The sequence below is a fragment of the Lampetra fluviatilis genome, chromosome 58 (assembly GCF_964198595.1).
Source record: "Lampetra fluviatilis chromosome 58, kcLamFluv1.1, whole genome shotgun sequence".
Taxonomy (NCBI): Eukaryota; Metazoa; Chordata; class Hyperoartia; order Petromyzontiformes; family Petromyzontidae; genus Lampetra; species Lampetra fluviatilis.
This window is the reverse complement of record NC_136332.1, coordinates 1,689,407-1,705,438: the sequence shown is the minus strand read 5'-3', so window position 1 is coordinate 1,705,438 and position 16,032 is coordinate 1,689,407. Positions and strand designations below refer to the sequence as shown.

The window sequence follows — 16,032 nt, the reverse complement described above, 5'->3', positions numbered from 1 at the left end:
ATTACACAACCAAAATGAAAAAGGCTTTTGCGTGAATATAATTCGGCCTCATTCCCATGATCTAATATGATTTTCAGAATGGGATTCAAAACATCATATTTGGGGAAAGTGAGATTCTTTTGTAAGATACGTTAAACAGTTTTGTGTGTTAAGTGTGATGGTTTGGACAAGTCTCTGCGTGACGTAAATAAGCGTGAAGATTGTTTTTAATTAAAAGTCGAAAAGAAACTAAAGACAATGTTGGAAGATAAAAAATAAACTTTTCGCATGATAACGTAAATGTCAAGCAAAAGAGGTGCAATTCTCTTCTTTATTTAAACTGATACTTCTATGCATGTTTTTGCCCTCCAGCAGAGGTCTTGCCAATGAAAAAGTTCACGAACAAGAAAAGGGGGCGCTTGGATTTGAACCAAGGACCTTTTGATCTGCAGTCAAATGCTCTACCTCTGAGCTACACCCCCATGTAATACAACAAATTTTGATGTAATCTTGAATCAATTTTTTAGCTCATTTTCCCAGCAAACAAATGATCGACTTCACCGGTCCACAACCACCATGAACAAGTCTTTTAGAGTACATAATTACACTTGAATCTCACACTTTGAGCACATTTTCCCAAAATTAAACTTTCGAATTCAACATTACACAACCGAAATTAAAAATGCTTTTGCGTGAATATAATTCGGCCTCATTCCCATTATCTAATATGATTTTCAGAATGGGATTCAAAACATCATATTTGGGGAAAGTGAGATTTTTTTGTAAGATAAGTTAAACATGATAATTGGTTCTTTACCCTTCTATCTGGCAACAAAACTGACACCTTTTTACAAGGAGTCATGTTTGCATAGACCGCAATACCTGCAGTCATAATACAAACAAAAGAACATAACTCTGATAATGTGCACTGTCCTTAAAGTTGATTGATCCACACCCGAGACAGCTTTCCTTAGAGCCTAGTCTCATATGGGTTGGACCAGATGACGCCAAAAGGCGCACAACTCAAAGACAATGCACCATCAGAGTATGAGAGCTCGGTGCAAGCATCTACACTATGGGAACCTCATTTGCCAGTAAAAATATGATAATTGGTTCTTTACCCTTCTATCTGGCAACAAAACTGACACCTTTTTACAAGGAGTCATGTTTGCATAGACCGCAATACCTGCAGTCATAATACAAACAAAAGAACATAACTCTGATAATGTGCACTGTCCTTAAAGTTGATTGATCCACACCCGAGACAGCTTTCCTTAGAGCATAGTCTCATATGGGTTGGACCAGATGACGCCAAAAGGCGCACAACTCAAAGACAATGCACCATCAGAGTATGAGAGCTCGGGGCAAGCATCTACACTATGGGAACCTCATTTGCCAGTAAAAATATGATAATTGGTTCTTTACCCTTCTATCTGGCAACAAAACTGACACCTTTTTACAAGGAGTCATGTGAGGTTCCCATAGTGTAGATGCTTGCCCCGAGCTCTCATACTCTGATGGTGCATTGTCTGTGAGTTGTGCGCCTTTTGGCGTCATCTGGTCCAACCCATATGAGACTAGGCTCTAAGGAAAGCTGTCTCGGGTGTGGATCAATCAACTTTAAGGACAGTGCACATTATCAGAGTTATGTTCTTTTGTTTGTATTATGACTGCAGGTATTGCGGTCTATGCAAACATGACTCCTTGTAAAAAGGTGTTAGTTTTGTTGCCAGATAGAAGGGTAAAGAACCAATTATCATATTTTTACTGGCAAATGAGGTTCCCATAGTGTAGATGCTTGCACCGTGAAGATTGTTTTTAATTAAAAGTCGAAAAGAAACGAAAGACAATTATGGAAGAAAAAAAATTAACTTTTCGCAAGATAACGTAAATGTCAAGCAAAAGAGGTGCAATTTCTCTTCTTTATTTAAACTGATACTTCTATGCATGTTTTTGCACTTAAGCAGAGGCCTTGCCAATGAAAAAATTCACGAACAAGAAAAGGGGGCGCTTGGATTTGAACCAAGGACCTCTTGATCTGCAGTCAAATGCTCTACCTCTGAGCTACACCCCCATGCAATACAACAAATTTTGATGTAATCCTGAATCAATTTTTTAGCTCATTTTCCCAGCAAACAAATTATCAACTTCACCAGTCCACAACCACCATGAACAAGTCTTTTAGAGTACATAATTACACTTGAATTTCACACTTTGAGCACATTTTCCCAAAATAAAATTTCGACTTCGACATTACACAACCAAAATGAAAAAGGCTTTTGCGTGAATATAATTCGGCCTCATTCCCATTATCTAATATGATTTTCAGAATGGGATTCAAAACATCATATTTGGGGAAAGTGAGATTCTTTTGTAAGATACGTTAAACAGTTTTGTGTGTTAAGTGTGATGGTTTGGACAAGTCTCTGCCTGACGTAAATAAGCGTGAAGATTGTTTTTAATTAAAAGTCGAAAAAAAACTAAAGACAATTATGGAAGATAAAAAAATAAACTTTTCGCATGATAACGTAAATGTGAAGCAAAAGAGGTGCAATTTCTCTTCTTTATTTAAACTGATACTTCTATGCATGTTTTTGCACTCCAGCAGAGGTCTTGCCAATGAAAAAATTCACGAACAAGAAAAGGGGGCGCTTGGATTTGAACCAAGGACCTCTTGATCTGCAGTCAAATGCTCTACCTCTGAGCTACACCCCCATGCAATACAACAAATTTTGATGTAATCTTGAATCAATTTTTTAGCTCATTTTCCCAGCAAACAAATTATCAACTTCACCAGTCCACAACCACCATGAACAAGTCTTTTAGAGTACATAATTACACTTGAATTTCACACTTTGAGCACATTTTCCCAAAATAAAATTTCGACTTCGACATTACACAACCAAAATGAAAAAGGCTTTTGCGTGAATATAATTCGGCCTCATTCCCATTATCTAATATGATTTTCAGAATGGGATTCAAAACATCATATTTGGGGAAAGTGAGATTCTTTTGTAAGATACGTTAAACAGTTTTGTGTGTTAAGTGTGATGGTTTGGACAAGTCTCTGCGTGACGTAAATAAGCGTGAAGATTGTTTTTAATTAAAAGTCGAAAAGAAACTAAAGACAATTATGGAAGATAAAAAATAAACTTTTCGCATGATAACGTAAATGTGAAGCAAAAGAGGTGCAATTTCTCTTCTTTATTTAAACTGATACTTCTATGCATGTTTTTGCACTCCAGCAGAGGTCTTGCCAATGAAAAAATTCACGAACAAGAAAAGGGGGCGCTTGGATTTGAACCAAGGACCTCTTGATCTGCAGTCAAATGCTCTACCTCTGAGCTACACCCCCATGCAATACAACAATTTTTGATGTAATCTTGAATCAATTTTTTAGCTCATTTTCCCAGCAAACAAATTATCAACTTCACCAGTCCACAACCACCATGAACAAGTCTTTTAGAGTACATAATTACACTTGAATTTCACACTTTGAGCACATTTTCCCAAAATAAAATTTCGACTTCGACATTACACAACCAAAATGAAAAAGGCTTTTGCGTGAATATAATTCGGCCTCATTCCCATTATCTAATATGATTTTCAGAATGGGATTCAAAACATCATATTTGGGGAAAGTGAGATTCTTTTGTAAGATACGTTAAACAGTTTTGTGTGTTAAGTGTGATGGTTTGGACAAGTCTCTGCGTGACATAAATAAGCGTGAAGATTGTTTTTAATTAAAAGTCGAAAAGAAACTAAAGACAATTATGGAAGATAAAAAATAAACTTTTCGCATGATAACGTAAATGTGAAGCAAAAGAGGTGCAATTTCTCTTCTTTATTTAAACTGATACTTCTATGCATGTTTTTGCACTCCAGCAGAGGTCTTGCCAATGAAAAAATTCACGAACAAGAAAAGGGGGCGCTTGGATTTGAACCAAGGACCTCTTGATCTGCACTCAAATGCTCTACCTCTGAGCTACACCCCCATGCAATACAACAAATTTTGATGTAATCTTGAATCAATTTTTTAGCTCATTTTCCCAGCAAACAAATTATCAACTTCACCAGTCCACAACCACCATGAACAAGTCTTTTAGAGTACATAATTACACTTGAATTTCACACTTTGAGCACATTTTCCCAAAATAAAATTTCGACTTCGACATTACACAACCAAAATGAAAAAGGCTTTTGCGTGAATATAATTCGGCCTCATTCCCATGATCTAATATGATTTTCAGAATGGGATTCAAAACATCATATTTGGGGAAAGTGAGATTCTTTTGTAAGATACGTTAAACAGTTTTGTGTGTTAAGTGTGATGGTTTGGACAAGTCTCTGCGTGACATAAATAAGCGTGAAGATTGTTTTGAATTAAAAGTCGAAAAGAAACTAAAGACAATTATGGAAGATAAAAAATAAACTTTTCGCATGATAACGTAAATGTGAAGCAAAAGAGGTGCAATTTCTCTTCTTTATTTAAACTGATACTTCTATGCATGTTTTTGCACTCCAGCAGAGGTCTTGCCAATGAAAAAATTCACGAACAAGAAAAGGGGGCGCTTGGATTTGAACCAAGGACCTCTTGATCTGCACTCAAATGCTCTACCTCTGAGCTACACCCCCATGCAATACTACAAATTTTGATGTAATCTTGAATAATTTTTTTAGCTCATTTTCCCAGCAAACAAATGATCGACTTCACCGGTCCACAACCACCATGAACAAGTCTTTTAGAGGATATAATTACACTTCAATCTCACACTTTGAGCACATTTTTCCAAAATTAAACTTTCGAATTCGACATTACACAACCGAAATTAAAAAGGCTTTTGCGTGAATATAATTCGGCCTCATTCCCATTATCTAATATGATTTTCAGAATGGGATTCAAAACATCATATTTGGGGAAAGTGAGATTTTTTTGTAAGATAAGTTAAACTGTTTTGTGTGTTAAGTGTGATGGTTTGGACAAGTCTCTGCGTCACATAAATAAGTGTGAAGATTGTTTTTAATTAAAAGTCGAAAAGAAACTGAAGACAATTATGGAGATAAAAAATAAACTTTTCGCATGATAACGTTAATGTCAAGCTAAAGAGGTGCAATTTCTCTTCTTTATTTAAACTGATACTTCTATGCATGTTTTTGCACTCCAGCAGAGGCCTTGCCAATGAAAACATTCACGAACAAGAAAAGGGGGCGCTTGGATTTGAACCAAGGACCTCTTGATCTGCAGTCAAATGCTCTACCTCTGAGCTACACCCCCATGCAACACTACAAATTTTGATGTAATCTTGAATCAATTTTTTAGCTCATTTTCCCAGCAAACAAATGATCGAATTCACCGGTCCACAACCACCATGAACAAGTCTTTTAGAGGATATAATTACACTTGAATCTCACACTTTGAGCACATTTTCCCAAAATAAAAATTTCGACTTCGACATTACACAACCAAAATGAAAAAGGCTTTTGCGTGAATATAATTCGGCCTCATTCCCATTATCTAATATGATTTTCAGAATGGGATTCAAAACATCATATTTGGGGAAAGTGAGATTCTTTTGTAAGATACGTTAATCAGTTTTGTGTGTTAAGTGTGATGGTTTGGACAAGTCTCTGCGTGACATAAATAAGCGTGAAGATTGTTTTGAATTAAAAGTCGAAAAAAAACTAAAGACAATTATGGAGATAAAAAATAAACTTTTCGCATGATAACGTAAATGTCAAGCAAAAGAGGTGCAATTTCTCTTCTTTATTTAAACTGATACTTCTATGCATGTTTTTGCACTCCAGCAGAGGTCTTGCCAATGAAAAAATTCACGAACAAGAAAAGGGGGCGCTTGGATTTGAACCAAGGACCTCTTGATCTGCAGTCAAATGCTCTACCTCTGAGCTACACCCCCATGCAACACTACAAATTTTGATGTAATCTTGAATCAATTTTTTAGCTCATTTTCCCAGCAAACAAATGATCGACTTCACCGGTCCACAACCACCATGAACAAGTCTTTTAGAGGATATAATTACACTTGAATCTCACACTTTGAGCACATTTTCCCAAAATTAAACTTTCGAATTCGACATTACACAACCGAAATTAAAAAGGCTTTTGCGTGAATATAATTCGGCCTCATTCCCATTATTTAATATGATTTTCAGAATGGGATTCAAAACATCATATTTGGGGAAAGTGAGATTTTTTTGTGAGATAAGTTAAACAGTTTTGTGTGTTAAGTGTGATGGTTTGGACAAGTCTCTGCGTGACATAAATAAGCGTGAAGATTGTTTTTAATTAAAAGACGAAAAGAAACTAAAGACAATTATGGAAGATAAAAAATAAACTTTTCGCATGATAACGTTAATGTCAAGCTAAAGAGGTGCAATTTCTCTTCTTTATTTAAACTGCTACTTCTATGCATGTTTTTGCACTCCAGCAGAGGTCTTGCCAATGAAAAAATTCACGAACAAGAAAGGGGGCGCTTGGATTTGAATCAAGGACCTCTTGATCTGCAGTCAAATTCTCTACCTCTGAGCTACACCCCTATGCAACACTACAAATTTTGATGTAATCTTGATCAATTTTTTAGCTCACTTTCCCAGCAAACAAATTATCAACTTCACCAGTCCACAACCACCATGAACAAGTCTTTTAGAGTACATAATTACACTTGAATCTCACACTTTGAGTACATTTTCCCAAAATTAAACTTTCAACTTCGACATTACACAACCAAAATGAAAAAGGCGTTTGCGTGAATATAATTCGGCCTCATTCCCATTTTCTAATATGATTTTCAGAATGTGATTCAAAACATCATATTTGGGGAAATTGAGCTTCTTTTGTAAGATAAGTTAAACAGTTTTGTGTGTTAAGTGTGATGGTTTGGACAAGTCTCTGCGTGACATAAATAAGCGTGAAGATTGTTTTTAATAAAAAGTCGAAAAGAAACTAAAGACAATTATGGAAGATAAAAAATAAACTTTTCGCATGATAACGTAAATGTCAAGCAAAAGAGGTGCAATTTCTCTTCTTTATTTAAACTGATACTTCTATGCATGTTTTTGCCCTCCAGCAGAGGTCTTGCCAATGAAAAAATTCACGAACAAGAAAAGGGTGCGCTTGGATTTGAACCAAGTACCTCTTGATCTGCAGTCAAATGCTCTACCTCTGAGCTACACCCCCAAGCAATACAGCAAATTTTGATGTAATCTTGAATAATTTTTTTAGCTCATTTTCCCAGCAAACAAATGATCGACTTCACCGGTCCACAACCACCATGAACACGTTTTTTAGAGTATATAATATCACTTGAATCTCACACTTTGAGCACATTTTCCCAAAATTAAACTTTAAACTTCGACATTACACAACCAAAATGAAAAAGGCGTTTGCGTGAATATAATTCGGCCTCATTCCCATTTTCTAATATGATTTTCAGAATGGGATTCAAAACATCATATTTGGGGAAATTGAGATTATTTTGTAAGATAAGTTAAACAGTTTTGTGTGTTAAGTGTGATGGTTTGGACAAGTCTCTGCGTGACATAAATAAGCGTGAAGATTGTTTTTAATAAAAAGTCGAAAAGAAACTAAAGACAATTATGGAAGATAAAAAATAATCTTTTAACATGATAACGTAAATGTCAAGCAAAAGAGGTGCAATTTCTCTTCTTTATTTAAACTGATACTCCTATGCATGTTTTTGCACTCAAGCAGAGGTCTTGCCGATGAAAAAATTCACGAACAAGAAAAGGGGGCGCTTGGATTTGACTCAAGGACCTTTTGATCTGCAGTCAAATTCTCTACCTCTGAGCTACACCCCCATGCAACACTACAAATTTTGATGTAATCTTGATCAATTTTTTAGCTCACTTTCCCAGCAAACAAATTATCAACTTCACCAGTCCCCAACCACCATGAACAAGTCTTTTCGAGTACATAATTACACTTGAATCTCACACTTTGAGTACATTTTCACAAAATTAAACTTTCAACTTCGACATTACACAACCAAAATGAAAAAGGCGTTTGCGTGAATATAATTCGGCCTCATTCCCATTTTCTAATATGATTTTCAGAATGTGATTCAAAACATCATATTTGGGGAAATTGAGCGTCTTTTGTAAGATAAGTTAAACAGTTTTGTGTGTTAAGTGTGATGGTTTGGACAAGTCTCTGCGTGACATAAATAAGCGTGAAGATTGTTTTTAATAAAAAGTCGAAAAGAAACTAAAGACAATCATGGAAGATAAAAAATAAACTTTTCGCATGATAACGTAAATGTCAAGCAAAAGAGGTGCAATTTCTCTTCTTTATTTAAACTGATACTTCTATGGATGTTTTTGCACTCCAGCAGAGGCCTTGCCAATGAAAAAAATCACGAACAAGAAAAGGGTGCGCTTGGATTTGAACCAAGGACCTCTTGATCTGCAGTCAAATGCTCTACGTCTGAGCTACACCCCCATGCAATACTACAAATTTTGATGTCATCTTGAATCTATTTCTTAGCTCATTTTCCCAGCAAACAAATTATCGACTTCACCGGTCCACAACCACCATGAACAAGTCTTTTAGAGTATATAATTACACTTGAATCTCACACTTTGAGCACATTTTCCCAAAATTAAACTTTCGACGTCGACATTACACAACCAAAATGAAAAAGGCTTTTGCGTGAATATAATTCGGCCTCATTCCCATTATCTAATATGATTTTCAGAATGGGATTCAAAACATCATATTTGGGGAAATTGAGATTCTTTTGTAAGATAAGTTAAACAGTTTTGTTTGTTAAGTGTGATGGTTTGGACAAGTCTCTGCGTGACATAAATAAGCGTGAAGATTATTTTTAATAAAAAGTCGAAAAGAAACTAAAGACAATTATGGAAGATAAAAAATAAACTTTTCGGATGATAACGTAAATGTCAAGCAAAAGAGGTGCAATTTCTCTTCTTTATTTAAACTGATACTTCTATGCATGTTTTTGCACTCCAGCAGAGGCCTTGCCAATGAAAAAAATCACGAACAAGAAAAGGGCGCGCTTGGATTTGAACCAAGGACCTCTTGATCTGCAGTCAAATGCTCTACCTCTGAGCTACACCCCCATGCAATACTACAAATTTTGATGTCATCTTGAATCTATTTTTTAGCTCATTTTCCCAGCAAACAAATTATCGACTTCACCGGTCCACAACCACCATGAACAAGTCTTTTAGAGTATATAATTACACTTGAATCTCACACTTTGAGCACATTTTCCCAAAATTCAACTTTCGACATTACACAACCAAAATGAAAAAGGCTTTTGCGTGAATATTATTCGGCCTCATTCCCATTATCTAATATGATTTTCTGAATGGGATACAAAACATCATATTTGGGGAAAGTGAGATTCTTTTGTAAGATAAGTTAAACAGTTTTGTGTGTTAAGTGTGATGGTTTGGACAAGTCTCTGCATGACATAAATAAGCGTGAAGATTGTTTTTTAATTATAAGTCGAAAAGAAACTGAAGATAATTATGGAACATAAAAAATAAACTTTTCGCATGATAACGTTAATGTCAAGCAAAAGAGGTGCAATTTATCTTCTTTATTTAAACTGATACTTCTATGCATGTTTTAGCACTCCAGCAGAGGCCTTGACAATGAAAAAATGCATAAACAAGAAAAGTGGGCGCTTGGATTTGAACCAAGGACCTCTTGATCTGCAGTCAAATGCTCTACCTCTGAGCTACACCCCCATGCAATACTACAAATTTTGATGTCATCTTGAATCTATTTTTTAGCTCATTTTCCCAGCAAACAAATTATCGACTTCACCGGTCCACAACCACCATGAACAAGTCTTTTAGAGTATATAATTACACTTGAATCTCACACTTTGAGCACATTTTCCCAAAATTCAACTTTCGACTTCGACATTACACAACCAAAATGAAAAAGGCTTTTGCGTGAATATAATTCGGCCTCATTCCCATTATCTAATATGATTTTCTGAATGGGATACAAAACATCATATTTGGGGAAAGTGAGATTCTTTTGTAAGATAAGTTAAACAGTTTTGTGTGTTAAGTGTGATGGTTTGGACAAGTCTCTGCATGACATAAATAAGCGTGAAGATTGTTTTTTAATTATAAGTCGAAAAGAAACTGAAGACAATTATGGAACATAAAAAATAAACTTTTCGCATGATAACGTTAATGTCAAGCAAAAGAGGTGCAATTTATCTTCTTTATTTAAACTGATACTTCTATGCATGTTTTAGCACTCCAGCAGAGGCCTTGACAATGAAAAAATTCATAAACAAGAAAAGTGGGCGCTTGGATTTAAACCAAGGACCTCTTGATGTGCAGTCAAATGCTCTACCTCTGAGCTACACCCCCATGCAATACAACAAATTTTGATGTAATCTTGAATCAATTTTTTAGCTCATTTTCCCAGCAAACAAATGATCGACTTCACCGGTCCACAACCACCATGAACAAGTCTTTTAGAGGATATAATTACACTTGAATCTCACACTTTGAGCACATTTTCCCAAAATTAAACTTTCGAATTCGACATTACACAACCGAAATTAAAAAGGCTTTTGCGTGAATATAATTCGGCCTCATTCCCATTATCTAATATGATTTTCAGAATGGGATTCAAAACATCATATTTGGGGAAAGTGAGATTTTTTTGTAAGATAAGTTAAACATGATAATTGGTTCTTTACCCTTCTATCTGGCAACAAAACTGACACCTTTTTACAAGGAGTCATGTTTGCATAGACCGCAATACCTGCAGTCATAATACAAACAAAAGAACTTAACTCTGATAATGTGCACTGTCCTTAAAGTTGATTGATCCACACCCGAGACAGCTTTCCTTAGAACCTAGTCTCATATGGGTTGGACCAGATGACGCCAAAAGGCGCACAACTCAAAGACAATGCACCATCAGAGTATGAGAGCTCGGGGCAAGCATCTACACTATGGGAACCTCATTTGCCAGTAAAAATATGATAATTGGTTTTTTACCCTTCTATCTGGCAACAAAACTGACACCGTTTTACAAGGAGTCATGTTTGCATAGACCGCAATACCTGCAGTCATAATACAAACAAAAGAACATAACTCTGATAATGTGCACTGTCCTTAAAGTTGATTGATCCACACCCGAGACAGCTTTCCTTAGAGCATAGTCTCATATGGGTTGGACCAGATGACGCCAAAAGGCGCACAACTCAAAGACAATGCACCATCAGAGTATGAGAGCTCGGGGCAAGCATCTACACTATGGGAACCTCATTTGCCAGTAAAAATATGATAATTGGTTCATTACCCTTCTATCTGGCAACAAAACTGATACCTTTTTACAAGGAGTCATGTTTGCATAGACCGCAATACCTGCAGTCATAATACAAACAAAAGAACATAACTCTGATAATGTGCACTGTCCTTAAAGTTGATTGATCCACACCCGAGACAGCTTTCCTTAGAGCCTAGTCTCATATGGGTTGGACCAGATGACGCCAAAAGGCGCACAACCCAAAGACAATGCACCATCAGAGTATGAGAGCTCGGGGCAAGCATCTACACTATGGGAACCTCATTTGCCAGTAAAAATATGATAATTGGTTCTTTACCCTTCTATCTGGCAACAAAACTGACACCTTTTTACAAGGAGTCATGTTTGCATAGACCGCAATACCTGCAGTCATAATACAAACAAAAGAACATAACTCTGATAATGTGCACTGTCCTTAAAGTTGATTGATCCACACCCGAGACAGCTTTCCTTAGAGCCTAGTCTCATATGGGTTGGACCAGATGACGCCAAAAGGCGCACAACTCAAAGACAATGCACCATCAGAGTATGAGAGCTCGGGGCAAGCATCTACACTATGGGAACCTCATTTGCCAGTAAAAATATGATAATTGGTTCTTTACCCTTCTATCTGGCAACAAAACTGACACCTTTTTACAAGGAGTCATGTTTGCATAGACCGCAATACCTGCAGTCATAATACAAACAAAAGAACATAACTCTGATAATGTGCACTGTCCTTAAAGTTGATTGATCCACACCCGAGAGAGCTTCCTTAGAGCCTAGTCTCATATGGGTTGGACCAGATGACGCCAAAAGGCGCACAACTCAAAGACAATGCACCATCAGAGTATGAGAGCTCGGGGCAAGCATCTACACTATGGGAACCTCACATGACTCCTTGTAAAAAGGTGTCAGTTTTGTTGCCAGATAGAAGGGTAAAGAACCAATTATCATATTTTTACTGGCAAATGAGGTTCCCATAGTATAAGTTAAACAGTTTTGTGTGTTAAGTGTGATGGTTTGGACAAGTCTCTGCGTCACGTAAATAAGCGTGAAGATTGTTTTTAATTAAAAGTCGAAAAGAAACTAAAGACAATTATGGAAGATAAAAAATAAACTTTTCGCATGATAACGTTAATGTCAAGCTAAAGAGGTGCAATTTCTCTTCTTTATTTAAACTGATACTTCTATGCATGTTTTTGCACTCCAGCAGAGGCCTTGCCAATGAAAAAATTCACGAACAAGAAAAGGGGGCGCTTGGATTTGAACCAAGGACCTCTTGATCTGCAGTCAAATGCTCTACCTCTGAGCTACACCCCCATGCAATACTACAAATTTTGATGTAAACTTGAATCAAATTTTAGCTCATTTTCCCAGCAAACAAATTATCGACTTCACCAGTCCACAACCACCATGAACAAGTCTTTTAGAGTACATAATTACACTTGAATCTCACACTTTGAGCACATTTTCCCAAAATTAAACTTTCGAATTCGACATTACACAACCAAAATGAAAAAGGCGTTTGCGTGAATATAATTCGGCCTCATTCCCATTATCTAATATGATTTTCAGAATGGGATTCAAAACATCATATTTGGGGAAAGTGAGATTTTTTTGTAAGATAAGTTAAACAGTTTTGTGTGTTAAGTGTGATGGTTTGGACAAGTCTCTGCGTCACATAAATAAGCGTGAAGATTGTTTTTAATTAAAAGTCGAAAAGAAACTAAAGACAATTATGGAAGATAAAAAATAAACTTTTCGCATGATAACGTTAATGTCAAGCTAAAGAGGTGCAATTTCTCTTCTTTATTTAAACTGATACTTCTATGCATGTTTTTGCACTCCAGCAGAGGCCTTGCCAATGAAAAAATTCACGAACAAGAAAAGGGGGCGCTTGGATTTGAACCAAGGACTTCTTGATCTGCAGTCAAATGCTCTACCTCTGAGCTACACCCCCATGCAATACAACAAATTTTGATGTAATCTTGAATCAATTTTTTAGCTCATTTTCCCAGCAAACAAATTATCAACTTCACCAGTCCACAACCACCATGAACAAGTCTTTTAGAGTACATAATTACACTTGAATCTCACACTTTGAGCACATTTTCCCAAAATTAAACTTTCGACTTCGACATTACACAACCGAAATGAAAAAGGCGTTTGCGTGAATATAATTCGGCCTCATTCCCATGATCTAATATGATTTTCAGAATGGGATTCAAAACATCATATTTGGGGAAAGTGAGATTCTTTTGTAAGATACGTTAAACAGTTTTGTGTGTTAAGTGTGATGGTTTGGACAAGTCTCTGCGTGACATAAATAAGCGTGAAGATTGTTTTGAATTAAAAGTCGAAAAGAAACTAAAGACAATTATGGAAGATAAAAAATAAACTTTTCGCATGATAACGTAAATGTGAAGCAAAAGAGGTGCAATTTCTCTTCTTTATTTAAACTGATACTTCTATGCATGTTTTTGCACTCCAGCAGAGGTCTTGCCAATGAAAAAATTCACGAACAAGAAAAGGGGGCGCTTGGATTTGAACCAAGGACCTCTTGATCTGCACTCAAATGCTCTACCTCTGAGCTACACCCCCATGCAATACTACAAATTTTGATGTAATCTTGAATAATTTTTTTAGCTCATTTTCCCAGCAAACAAATGATCGACTTCACCGGTCCACAACCACCATGAACAAGTCTTTTAGAGGATATAATTACACTTCAATCTCACACTTTGAGCACATTTTTCCAAAATTAAACTTTCGAATTCGACATTACACAACCGAAATTAAAAAGGCTTTTGCGTGAATATAATTCGGCCTCATTCCCATTATCTAATATGATTTTCAGAATGGGATTCAAAACATCATATTTGGGGAAAGTGAGATTTTTTTGTAAGATAAGTTAAACTGTTTTGTGTGTTAAGTGTGATGGTTTGGACAAGTCTCTGCGTCACATAAATAAGTGTGAAGATTGTTTTTAATTAAAAGTCGAAAAGAAACTGAAGACAATTATGGAGATAAAAAATAAACTTTTCGCATGATAACGTTAATGTCAAGCTAAAGAGGTGCAATTTCTCTTCTTTATTTAAACTGATACTTCTATGCATGTTTTTGCACTCCAGCAGAGGCCTTGCCAATGAAAACATTCACGAACAAGAAAAGGGGGCGCTTGGATTTGAACCAAGGACCTCTTGATCTGCAGTCAAATGCTCTACCTCTGAGCTACACCCCCATGCAACACTACAAATTTTGATGTAATCTTGAATCAATTTTTTAGCTCATTTTCCCAGCAAACAAATGATCGAATTCACCGGTCCACAACCACCATGAACAAGTCTTTTAGAGGATATAATTACACTTGAATCTCACACTTTGAGCACATTTTCCCAAAATAAAAATTTCGACTTCGACATTACACAACCAAAATGAAAAAGGCTTTTGCGTGAATATAATTCGGCCTCATTCCCATTATCTAATATGATTTTCAGAATGGGATTCAAAACATCATATTTGGGGAAAGTGAGATTCTTTTGTAAGATACGTTAATCAGTTTTGTGTGTTAAGTGTGATGGTTTGGACAAGTCTCTGCGTGACATAAATAAGCGTGAAGATTGTTTTGAATTAAAAGTCGAAAAAAAACTAAAGACAATTATGGAGATAAAAAATAAACTTTTCGCATGATAACGTAAATGTCAAGCAAAAGAGGTGCAATTTCTCTTCTTTATTTAAACTGATACTTCTATGCATGTTTTTGCACTCCAGCAGAGGTCTTGCCAATGAAAAAATTCACGAACAAGAAAAGGGGGCGCTTGGATTTGAACCAAGGACCTCTTGATCTGCAGTCAAATGCTCTACCTCTGAGCTACACCCCCATGCAACACTACAAATTTTGATGTAATCTTGAATCAATTTTTTAGCTCATTTTCCCAGCAAACAAATGATCGACTTCACCGGTCCACAACCACCATGAACAAGTCTTTTAGAGGATATAATTACACTTGAATCTCACACTTTGAGCACATTTTCCCAAAATTAAACTTTCGAATTCGACATTACACAACCGAAATTAAAAAGGCTTTTGCGTGAATATAATTCGGCCTCATTCCCATTATTTAATATGATTTTCAGAATGGGATTCAAAACATCATATTTGGGGAAAGTGAGATTTTTTTGTGAGATAAGTTAAACAGTTTTGTGTGTTAAGTGTGATGGTTTGGACAAGTCTCTGCGTGACATAAATAAGCGTGAAGATTGTTTTTAATTAAAAGACGAAAAGAAACTAAAGACAATTATGGAAGATAAAAAATAAACTTTTCGCATGATAACGTTAATGTCAAGCTAAAGAGGTGCAATTTCTCTTCTTTATTTAAACTGATACTTCTATGCATGTTTTTGCACTCCAGCAGAGGTCTTGCCAATGAAAAAATTCACGAACAAGAAAGGGGGCGCTTGGATTTGAATCAAGGACCTCTTGATCTGCAGTCAAATTCTCTACCTCTGAGCTACACCCCTATGCAACACTACAAATTTTGATGTAATCTTGATCAATTTTTTAGCTCACTTTCCCAGCAAACAAATTATCAACTTCACCAGTCCACAACCACCATGAACAAGTCTTTTAGAGTACATAATTACACTTGAATCTCACACTTTGAGTACATTTTCCCAAAATTAAACTTTCAACTTCGACATTACACAACCAAAATGAAAAAGGCGTT

General features: G+C 36.1%; 18 non-coding genes across 18 annotated transcripts; all 18 read right to left on the bottom strand.

Moving 5' to 3' along the window:
* Positions 1-389: 389 nt before the first annotated feature.
* On the bottom strand, positions 390-461 carry TRNAC-GCA (transfer RNA cysteine (anticodon GCA)). The gene has a single exon. It is a non-coding gene; the product is annotated as a tRNA-Cys (tRNA).
* A 1,520-nt stretch (positions 462-1,981) lies between these two features.
* On the bottom strand, positions 1,982-2,053 carry TRNAC-GCA (transfer RNA cysteine (anticodon GCA)). The gene has a single exon. It is a non-coding gene; the product is annotated as a tRNA-Cys (tRNA).
* A 569-nt stretch (positions 2,054-2,622) lies between these two features.
* Positions 2,623-2,694, bottom strand: TRNAC-GCA (transfer RNA cysteine (anticodon GCA)). The gene has a single exon. It is a non-coding gene; the product is annotated as a tRNA-Cys (tRNA).
* A 568-nt stretch (positions 2,695-3,262) lies between these two features.
* Positions 3,263-3,334, bottom strand: TRNAC-GCA (transfer RNA cysteine (anticodon GCA)). The gene has a single exon. It is a non-coding gene; the product is annotated as a tRNA-Cys (tRNA).
* Positions 3,335-3,902: 568 nt separating this feature from the next.
* On the bottom strand, positions 3,903-3,974 carry TRNAC-GCA (transfer RNA cysteine (anticodon GCA)). Its single transcript has one exon. It is a non-coding gene; the product is annotated as a tRNA-Cys (tRNA).
* Positions 3,975-4,542: 568 nt separating this feature from the next.
* On the bottom strand, positions 4,543-4,614 carry TRNAC-GCA (transfer RNA cysteine (anticodon GCA)). The gene has a single exon. It is a non-coding gene; the product is annotated as a tRNA-Cys (tRNA).
* A 568-nt stretch (positions 4,615-5,182) lies between these two features.
* TRNAC-GCA (transfer RNA cysteine (anticodon GCA)) lies at positions 5,183-5,254 on the bottom strand. Its single transcript has one exon. It is a non-coding gene; the product is annotated as a tRNA-Cys (tRNA).
* A 568-nt stretch (positions 5,255-5,822) lies between these two features.
* TRNAC-GCA (transfer RNA cysteine (anticodon GCA)) lies at positions 5,823-5,894 on the bottom strand. Its single transcript has one exon. It is a non-coding gene; the product is annotated as a tRNA-Cys (tRNA).
* Positions 5,895-7,102: 1,208 nt separating this feature from the next.
* On the bottom strand, positions 7,103-7,174 carry TRNAC-GCA (transfer RNA cysteine (anticodon GCA)). The gene has a single exon. It is a non-coding gene; the product is annotated as a tRNA-Cys (tRNA).
* A 1,209-nt stretch (positions 7,175-8,383) lies between these two features.
* Positions 8,384-8,455, bottom strand: TRNAC-GCA (transfer RNA cysteine (anticodon GCA)). Its single transcript has one exon. It is a non-coding gene; the product is annotated as a tRNA-Cys (tRNA).
* Positions 8,456-9,024: 569 nt separating this feature from the next.
* Positions 9,025-9,096, bottom strand: TRNAC-GCA (transfer RNA cysteine (anticodon GCA)). The gene has a single exon. It is a non-coding gene; the product is annotated as a tRNA-Cys (tRNA).
* Positions 9,097-9,660: 564 nt separating this feature from the next.
* On the bottom strand, positions 9,661-9,732 carry TRNAC-GCA (transfer RNA cysteine (anticodon GCA)). Its single transcript has one exon. It is a non-coding gene; the product is annotated as a tRNA-Cys (tRNA).
* Positions 9,733-10,302: 570 nt separating this feature from the next.
* TRNAC-GCA (transfer RNA cysteine (anticodon GCA)) lies at positions 10,303-10,374 on the bottom strand. Its single transcript has one exon. It is a non-coding gene; the product is annotated as a tRNA-Cys (tRNA).
* Positions 10,375-12,553: 2,179 nt separating this feature from the next.
* TRNAC-GCA (transfer RNA cysteine (anticodon GCA)) lies at positions 12,554-12,625 on the bottom strand. Its single transcript has one exon. It is a non-coding gene; the product is annotated as a tRNA-Cys (tRNA).
* Positions 12,626-13,193: 568 nt separating this feature from the next.
* Positions 13,194-13,265, bottom strand: TRNAC-GCA (transfer RNA cysteine (anticodon GCA)). Its single transcript has one exon. It is a non-coding gene; the product is annotated as a tRNA-Cys (tRNA).
* A 569-nt stretch (positions 13,266-13,834) lies between these two features.
* Positions 13,835-13,906, bottom strand: TRNAC-GCA (transfer RNA cysteine (anticodon GCA)). Its single transcript has one exon. It is a non-coding gene; the product is annotated as a tRNA-Cys (tRNA).
* A 568-nt stretch (positions 13,907-14,474) lies between these two features.
* TRNAC-GCA (transfer RNA cysteine (anticodon GCA)) lies at positions 14,475-14,546 on the bottom strand. The gene has a single exon. It is a non-coding gene; the product is annotated as a tRNA-Cys (tRNA).
* A 568-nt stretch (positions 14,547-15,114) lies between these two features.
* On the bottom strand, positions 15,115-15,186 carry TRNAC-GCA (transfer RNA cysteine (anticodon GCA)). The gene has a single exon. It is a non-coding gene; the product is annotated as a tRNA-Cys (tRNA).
* Positions 15,187-16,032: the final 846 nt, after the last annotated feature.